General features: G+C 45.0%; 1 pseudogene; it reads right to left on the bottom strand.

Annotated features, from left to right (window-relative positions):
* Positions 1-3,019: 3,019 nt before the first annotated feature.
* On the bottom strand, positions 3,020-4,224 carry LOC136470653 (uncharacterized; annotated as a pseudogene).
* Between the last annotated feature and the right edge of the window lie 3,671 nt (positions 4,225-7,895).

Raw genomic sequence — 7,895 nt, 5'->3', positions numbered from 1 at the left:
TCTATCTAATTAAAGTTTCACATGCATATACAACCTATGATGCTCTTATCAGATGGCAACAACCATATTATCGTCTCGGCATCACTTATATAGGAGTCTGTCAGCCATCCAACTGCATTGGCTATAAGCGCAAATCCTATCAGTTCAGGTGACATTCTCCCTTTGAATTGTATAGCAGCCGTAATTCTCCCTGGAGCTACTGTTTTTGTGGATTCACTAATTGACCACAAAAACTGTATCGTAATTAAAAAAGAATACTGATCCCTCGTCTTGGGTTGTGGCTAAACAAACTGATCGATACACTGGGCATTCAGACGGGCTCAGAGGCCGGAGGAGGGGGTGGTGGCCCATAAGATCCTTCGTGACGGGCGCTGTTCAGGGGCGGCGGCCGGTTGATGGCTGCGGCCTGCGGCACGGCGCCCTCATTGCGAGTAACGCAATGAGAGAGAGAGAGAGGGCTAGGTCTGGGCATCTGTGGGCACTTGTGGGGTGACAGGGTTTGTTCAGCGTACCTGCAACTTGGCCGGGGAATGATGGTGACCGGGACAAGGCCGCGGATGTCACCGCCATCGATGAAGCCTTGCCTCCGATGGTGAAGATAACGCTGTGGACGGAGATGAACCGGAGGGAAGGGAGCCGCCGCCACGCCGACCTAGGAGCTTCGGTCAGCTGGAGGGAATGAGGATTGAGGAGGGCCTCTGAGTTTTTATTCGCTAGATTAGATTAGAGCGGCAAATGTTACGAAGCGGCAAATGTTACGAAGCGGCAAATGGATTTCTAGAGGGAAAATTTGGTGGGATAATTTCAGTCAATGTTTTAAGGAGAGAAACTAATATTCCACGCCTCTCGATTCTGGATTTCTGGTGCTTATACATCTAAAAATATATATATCTAAAATATACTATAAGATTTCGCTATCTAAAAGAACATTTGATGGACATCCTGTATGCTCCTTGTATCTGAAAAAATATACTACTAGATTTCGCTATCTAAGAATTACTTCATGAGTAATGACTACATATATTGGTTTTGTGATAGTATTAATAATATGTACCAAATTAGTCTATTTTAAAGTAATGACTAATGGCATCAATTTAATATGGCCAATTATATTACTTTCTATTAATAAGACAAATATTAATGAAAAATAGTTTCTTGGTACTTGGCATTCTACTTAAAAGTAAATAATAAGGGAGTTGCTATATTTCAGGTGCTTGAATCTGTGTTCATCTAGTTTTGAAATGAGTATTCGGGACCGTAATAAATTCAAATGAAAAAGTCATCAAGTATAACGTTGCATAACTTCTTAAGATCTACAACTTTTGTTTTGGTCATTTTTCCATCTGAGGTTGTTTGAAAAGTTCGAATTTCAAATGTGAGGAAATTCACGTGATTTTTTCTTGGATAGATGATTTCAAATTAAAAAGTCATCAACTATAAAGTTGCATAACTTCTCGAGATCTATAACTTTTGTTTTGGTCATTTGTCTATCCGAGGTTGTTTGGAAAATTTGAATTTCAAATGTGAGAATTCATACATAATTTTTGAATGATAGATGATTTCAAATGAAAAAGTTGTCAACTACAAAATTGCAACTTTTGTTTTGGTCGCTTCTCCATCCGACATCCTTATCTACAACTACACACTCACTTATGACCATAGAGCATATAGATTCCTTTGGTATTAACTTCTATTAAATCTGGTGAAACAAATACTTAGCATCAAAACAACTTTAAATAAAAAAGCTGTGAACTACAGAGTTTTATAACTTTTTTAGATCTCCAACTTTTATTTTAGTTGTTTCTCCATCCGAGATCCTTTTCTACCACTACACACTCACTTGGCGCTTTAGAGCATATAGACTCCTTTGATATTAACTCTATAAATCTTATGATACATATTTGAATATCCAAATGACCTCAAATCTAAAAGTTTGAACTACAAAGTTGTAGATCTCGAAAAGTACTACAACTTTGGTATAAAGTTCGTCTTCATCGGACATCATATGAGAAAGTTACGAAGTTTTTCGTGCAACCTATCACAAGGTTACGAAATATTGATAAAAAATATATATACACTAACAAATGCATGTGTAGCCTAATGGTAGAGATGTGTTCTGTTTGTTGGGGGCTGAGGGTTGTGGTTTCAAATCATGATGAAAGTTATTTTTTGTTTTTTAGAAATCACATTTTGAAAGGCGTTTTTTTGTTTTTTAGAAATCGCATGATGAAAGCTGTTTTGTTTTGTCTTTTAAAAATCACAACTTTTTTTATTTTTTAGAAATCACATCTTGAAAGGTGTTTTTGTTTGTGTTTTTTAGAAATCGCACCTAAGCTGTGGCGCACCTGTAGACATTCCATTTCAATCTTATACCTTCACAAGGCGTTTTTTTTTTGTTTTTTCAATATATTTCCTGCCGACAGAGATGATGGCCCTGTTGCCACTAGATTTATGATGGACATATAAACAATTATATTCTGAAATCTCAAATTTCAAATGTGATCTTTGTTTTGCCGACACCTTACAACTTGTGACCCCATACAATTATATTCTGAATTCTCAAATCTAAAATTGTCAAACACTGGACATCACGTTTATTGAAGTTTTCTAGAGTAAAAACTCAGAGGAATACACAAAATTACAACTTGACAAAACAGCTCAAGATGTTCATGCATTGCAGCGATGATGTTGGTTTCTGGACCATGACCTGAATAATACAAACAGTTAAAAAGAAACTCGTCAGCTGGTACATAATCTTAGTACAACTATACAATATTGAACAGTACAAAAATCAAACATATCTGACCTTTAATTTTGCTGAGCTAATCTTCTTGATCAGAACTTGTACTAGGATCTACCTTTTTTGCCTCTACAGTTGTACCCTCTACATCTCTCCTAGTCCATGAATGACTATTATGTGCATTAGCAAAAACGTCCTCAAGAGTACTGACATGATAAGGTTCACATTCTACATCGTTCCATTCTTCTCCCATTTCAAATACATCTCTAGGCTTCATCTTCAATGCAACTGACCATCCTGGGTTGTTATACTAGTCTTCGACATAGAACACTTGGTCAACTTGATTGGCAAATACAAATGGCTCATGCTCAATCTTGTCACCCTTGTGAATTTGCTGTGAGAAATTCACAAGTGTACAACCAAACTTATTTGTTTTCACTCCCTTTCCTCGAGTAACATCAACCCATTCACATTTAAACAACACCACTGAGAATCTTCCATGATATTCTAACTCAACTATATTAAGTATCCTTCCGTAGCAGGTAATATCTCCAAGGATAGGGTTAGTATCCCCTGCAGAAGAATAACTTGATGTTTTTGCGGTCACAACAACTCCACTATTTTGCGTCACCTTGTCATAACATTTGGCTTTAAATCTGAAACCACGGATGCTAAAGGCTCTGTGTCTTCTTGCTGCATCCAATGGGCCGTGAGCAAACCATCTAATGTCCTCATCAATGCTATTGCAACCATTTTTTTGCTCCAACTGCATGATCTGTATGATCACAAAATATACTTAAGTCAATTTTTCCTATTTTTTAAGAAAAAACAAACCCTGATACCTACATGTTGTCTGAACCAGTCAGAAAACTCTTTATTCTGTATATTCTCAATTTGTTTCAAAGATAGACGGCATTGACGATTTCTTCTTTTGAGATCAGCGGTATACTCTCTAAAATGGAAATTAACATGGATTCAGTTTTAAAGGAACATATGTAATATGTTGATAGGTGTCAGCAACACTTACTTCAAGTACGGAATGACAGCTTCACAATTGTATAGTACATATCTATGTGCTTGCAGTTTCTCTAGATTAGTTAAAATAAAATTGGATGGTCTTCCCAATGGTTTTCCTATAGGAGGAAACAAAGAGGAATCATGTCCATATACGTTAGATTCAAGATGATCCTGGTTCTCATCATTCCTTGATGGTTTGTTATGCTTTGTGGAGAAACCTTCGAGGTACCTTCAAACATATGACTTCAGTTTACATAGGTACATGCAACATATGGAAAAGCATCAATTTAGTAGGTTATATATAACAAATGATCCAAGCAATGAACTTGTATTAGTTAGACTCAGTACCTTTCAATGAAGTACATCCATCGATAGCAAACTGGTCCACACATCTTACATTCAGTTGCTAAATGTACGACTAAGTGAACCATAACTGTAAAAAGTCCAGGAGGAAATATCATCTCCATTTTGCATAGTGTAACTTTAATTGATTGTTCCAAATGGTTAAGGTCATCAACCCAAAGCACTTCCGAACATATTCCTCGAAAATAAGCAGACAACTCAAACATTACTGTTGTGATATCATCTGGAATAATGCCCCTGTCGATACGAGACCCACGGGATACGCCACAAGGAAGGGAGAAGATCTAGTCTAACTAGGATTCCTTCCATGTAATCTTAGTAGTAGTAGTATTCTGTAATCCTACTAGGAACTCTCATTGTAAACCAACTAGGACTCTGACCTCCTGACTATATAAAGGAGGGTGGGGTTCCTGGGAGAAAGGGACAACACTTTACAATCAATCTAACGCAAAGGCTAACGCCGACTAGACGTAGGGCTATTACTCGATCACGGACGAGGGCCCGAACCAGGATAAATCGACTGTCTCTTGCGTTTACCATCGAGTTCTGCAAACGCTGAAGCCTGAACAAACTACCCCAGATACCCCCGTGGTAGGCTATCGGTGGTGAAACATCGATAGCCCCTTAGAGCAATAGGCATGAGCTGTTGAAGTAGAACATGGTAGTCATGTGTTTTGAGACCAATAAGTCATCCTTCAACACAATTTATAGATTTTGACTTGTTTCCAGAGTAACCATCGGGAACTTTTATGTCTCGAAGCACTTTACAAAATGTTTGTCGGGTTCATAAACCCGGGGTCCCTCGGGGACCGGCTTCCACGCCAAAGCTCGACCCAAGAGTCTAAAAACAATAGGGCAACAGGGTGGTCCAACAACCGACTGGAAGGCCTGGCCCAAGAAGAGCAACGCCCGCTCGTCAGCTGCTTTGGCCCACCTATCCGACCGGAGCGCTCGATTCAGGCGCCAGCCGCCTCCGGACGGCCTCTCCGATCGAAAGGCCTGCCCCGAGCCCACCTTCCGACTCCGACCCTGGGTCTCTCCGACCGGGGTATGTAAGAACCCTGCTCACCGCTCTTCTCCGACCGGCGCAACCGAAGCCGACTAGGGCTATCCGACCGGGGACACCCGCTCAGAAGGGACCAGGGACGAATGAAGAAAGCAGCACGTCAGTCAAATCACGATATAGGGACCATACCCTATACACCTGCGGGAACAGTGTTCCACAACCACCCTGACACAAACAGTATTATAGGCGCCGACATTTATCCCTACAATGTTGTAGGCACCGGGATTCACCACAACCGGTGAACGTGGTGAGACTCCTTGCATGCCTCTAGGCAAGCAGTATTTTGCAGGTACTAATGTCAACCCTTCCTGAAGAAGACAACGTAACCTCCTGCGTGCACCTGACATTCTACAGTGACATCAACAGTGTTGTGGGCACCTATCATTATCCAATCCTCATCAGCATGTGCAACAAGGCTTAAAAGCATCCGTGCCCTCTCCCTCTCGCCTGTAAAGCCATCCCCTTCATCTATAAAAGGGGGTGCACTCCCTCCAAAAGGAGGACAGACCGATCGATTCAAGCTCAGTTCCTTTAGATTCATTAGTCCAATAGCTCATAACCACAGAACCGCCAGGTTCGGACCTCAAGCACACGCTTGAACGCTTAGCTCATAGCGAAGTTCCCGTCACTCTCAGCCCTTCTGACCGGAGCTAACCGGGCCTCTGGTACCCCCCATCTTTCTCCTTCCCATTTGTAACCCCACTGCAGACTTTGAGCACCTAGGCTCAGGAATAAAGTCACCGACCGACCCAAACTAGACATAGGGCACGTTGCCTGAACCAGAATAAATCTTGTGTCATTGAGTGCTAGGCCACTTCCGATCACAATGTACAGCAAAACTACAAATATTCACTAGTTGGTCACTTTCTGTACCGACAGTTGGTGCCGTCCGTGGGGAAGACGCTGTACGTTCAACACTTTTTAGTCATCGGATGGCCCATTTTTTCGCCACCCCCCGCCGTGGCGGGCTCGGGCGATACGACCCGCTTTGGCTCGCTGGAATCTCCCGTACCCTCGCCTGCAGGGATACGGGTTCCACCCATTTTTTGAGCCATCCCAGGCCTTCCTCTTCAAAAGCCTAGACTTCATCACCGACCGGCTCGGCATACTCCACCTCCGCGAGGAGACTCATGACCCGGCACCTGTCGGAGAGACGTCCTCCATCGACTTTGGGACGCGCAACTTCGACGGCGCGGCATCTGCGCTTCATTCCGAGCAAACTCTCTGCTCAAACCCTACTGTGAGTACTATACATGCTGTTATTCACTTACTACGTTCTATCTTCTGCCAAATACCCAAAGGGTTGCCGTTGTCCCCGTCGCTGCCACCATACGACCGGTTCCCCTACGGCCTCGTGTCTCCTGCGGACGCGTGCGCCCGAGGGCTCCAAAAGATTATGGTGCCGCTCCCTCTCACGTCTAAGTTCGTGGGGATGGCTAGCTATGCTCCCACCTATTTCCTCGACATCATGGATGATGATGCCGGGAGTGACAGCTCCAGCATCGGCGACATGGCACCTAGCCACCGTCTGTCCCGTGAGTGCGCTATGGCAGATGCTCCGGAGCAGCCGCCAGGGATAACGGGGTCCTCACGGACTGACGCCCCTTCGGGCCCTCATGCGGAGACCCCTAAGCTCACACGTGAGCATGGGCAGGATCTACGACGACAGTGGCCGCATCAGCCACCGACTGCACCAGCGCGCTTAGCGCACCACGCTGTACCCCATGCGCATAGACCGATGAATGGCGCTTGGGGTCATGCCTGTCAGGTCCAGCGCAACACCCTGGTTAGGGGGGACCGATCCCCCACAGTTCGCTCAGGCCAGTTAGAACATTGCCGCCACGGCAATGCTCCTACGCGGCCTGTCCGAGCCGAACGACCATCACGAACGGGCGATCCCCCAGAACCTCCGGGCACTGCTGGAGACCGTCGTCGTTCAACAAGCGTAGTGCTCCGTATCATGATGCCGACTCTCGACCTCGCTCCCCGTTTGGGGAACAGGGACGCAGCAGATGGGGCACTACACCCTATCACCGCAACAACCGTTGAGCGCGGCACATGAGGCCACAACGGCACCTCATCTTGACCTGATGATTGCTTAGCACCAACCGCCTATCTACGCGTGGCTCGGACCAAACCGAGGCACATGCAGCAGCAACCGGAGTCCTAGCACTGACGGCCCAGGACTACCAACCTTTGCCCAACTCCCCCAGTAAGCGCCGTTCTCACCGCGCTTCAACGGAGGCCATGGCAAAGGTAAGGCCAAGCGCTAGGATCAAGACGAGGACCCCTCCACGCAGAGGGGAAAAAAGAACAGAAAGAATCGCCACCGACCGGCCAACTCTGTGTTGGTCGCCGCGGCGGATCACGCGGGCACTCAGCCCCAACAAGACCCTCTGGGCCACTTTCACGAGCTCATGGAGAGCCCATGCACCAACCACAACTATCCCATCAACCATCTCTACAAGGACTGCCAGCTCCTCAAGCGCCTGCTGAGGTAGACTGGCAGGCCAAGGAAAGAAAGGGGTGTAGCGGGCAAGGATCCAGACGACTGAAGGATGAAGTGATCTGACCGGACGCCTACCGACTGAAGGATAACAACGACGACGCTCTCTTCGAGCACCCTAGAATAGCTATGTTGTTTTGTTCTTTCCCTAAAGTTTCAGTCTTACCATTATTTACTTAGCGTACGCTCCTGTAAGAGCACCC

Source organism: Miscanthus floridulus, chromosome 8 (genome assembly GCF_019320115.1).
Source record: "Miscanthus floridulus cultivar M001 chromosome 8, ASM1932011v1, whole genome shotgun sequence".
In the NCBI taxonomy this organism is placed as follows: domain Eukaryota; kingdom Viridiplantae; phylum Streptophyta; class Magnoliopsida; order Poales; family Poaceae; genus Miscanthus; species Miscanthus floridulus.
Note: the sequence above shows the minus strand (reverse complement) of the source record. Positions and strands in the feature narration are given on the sequence as shown.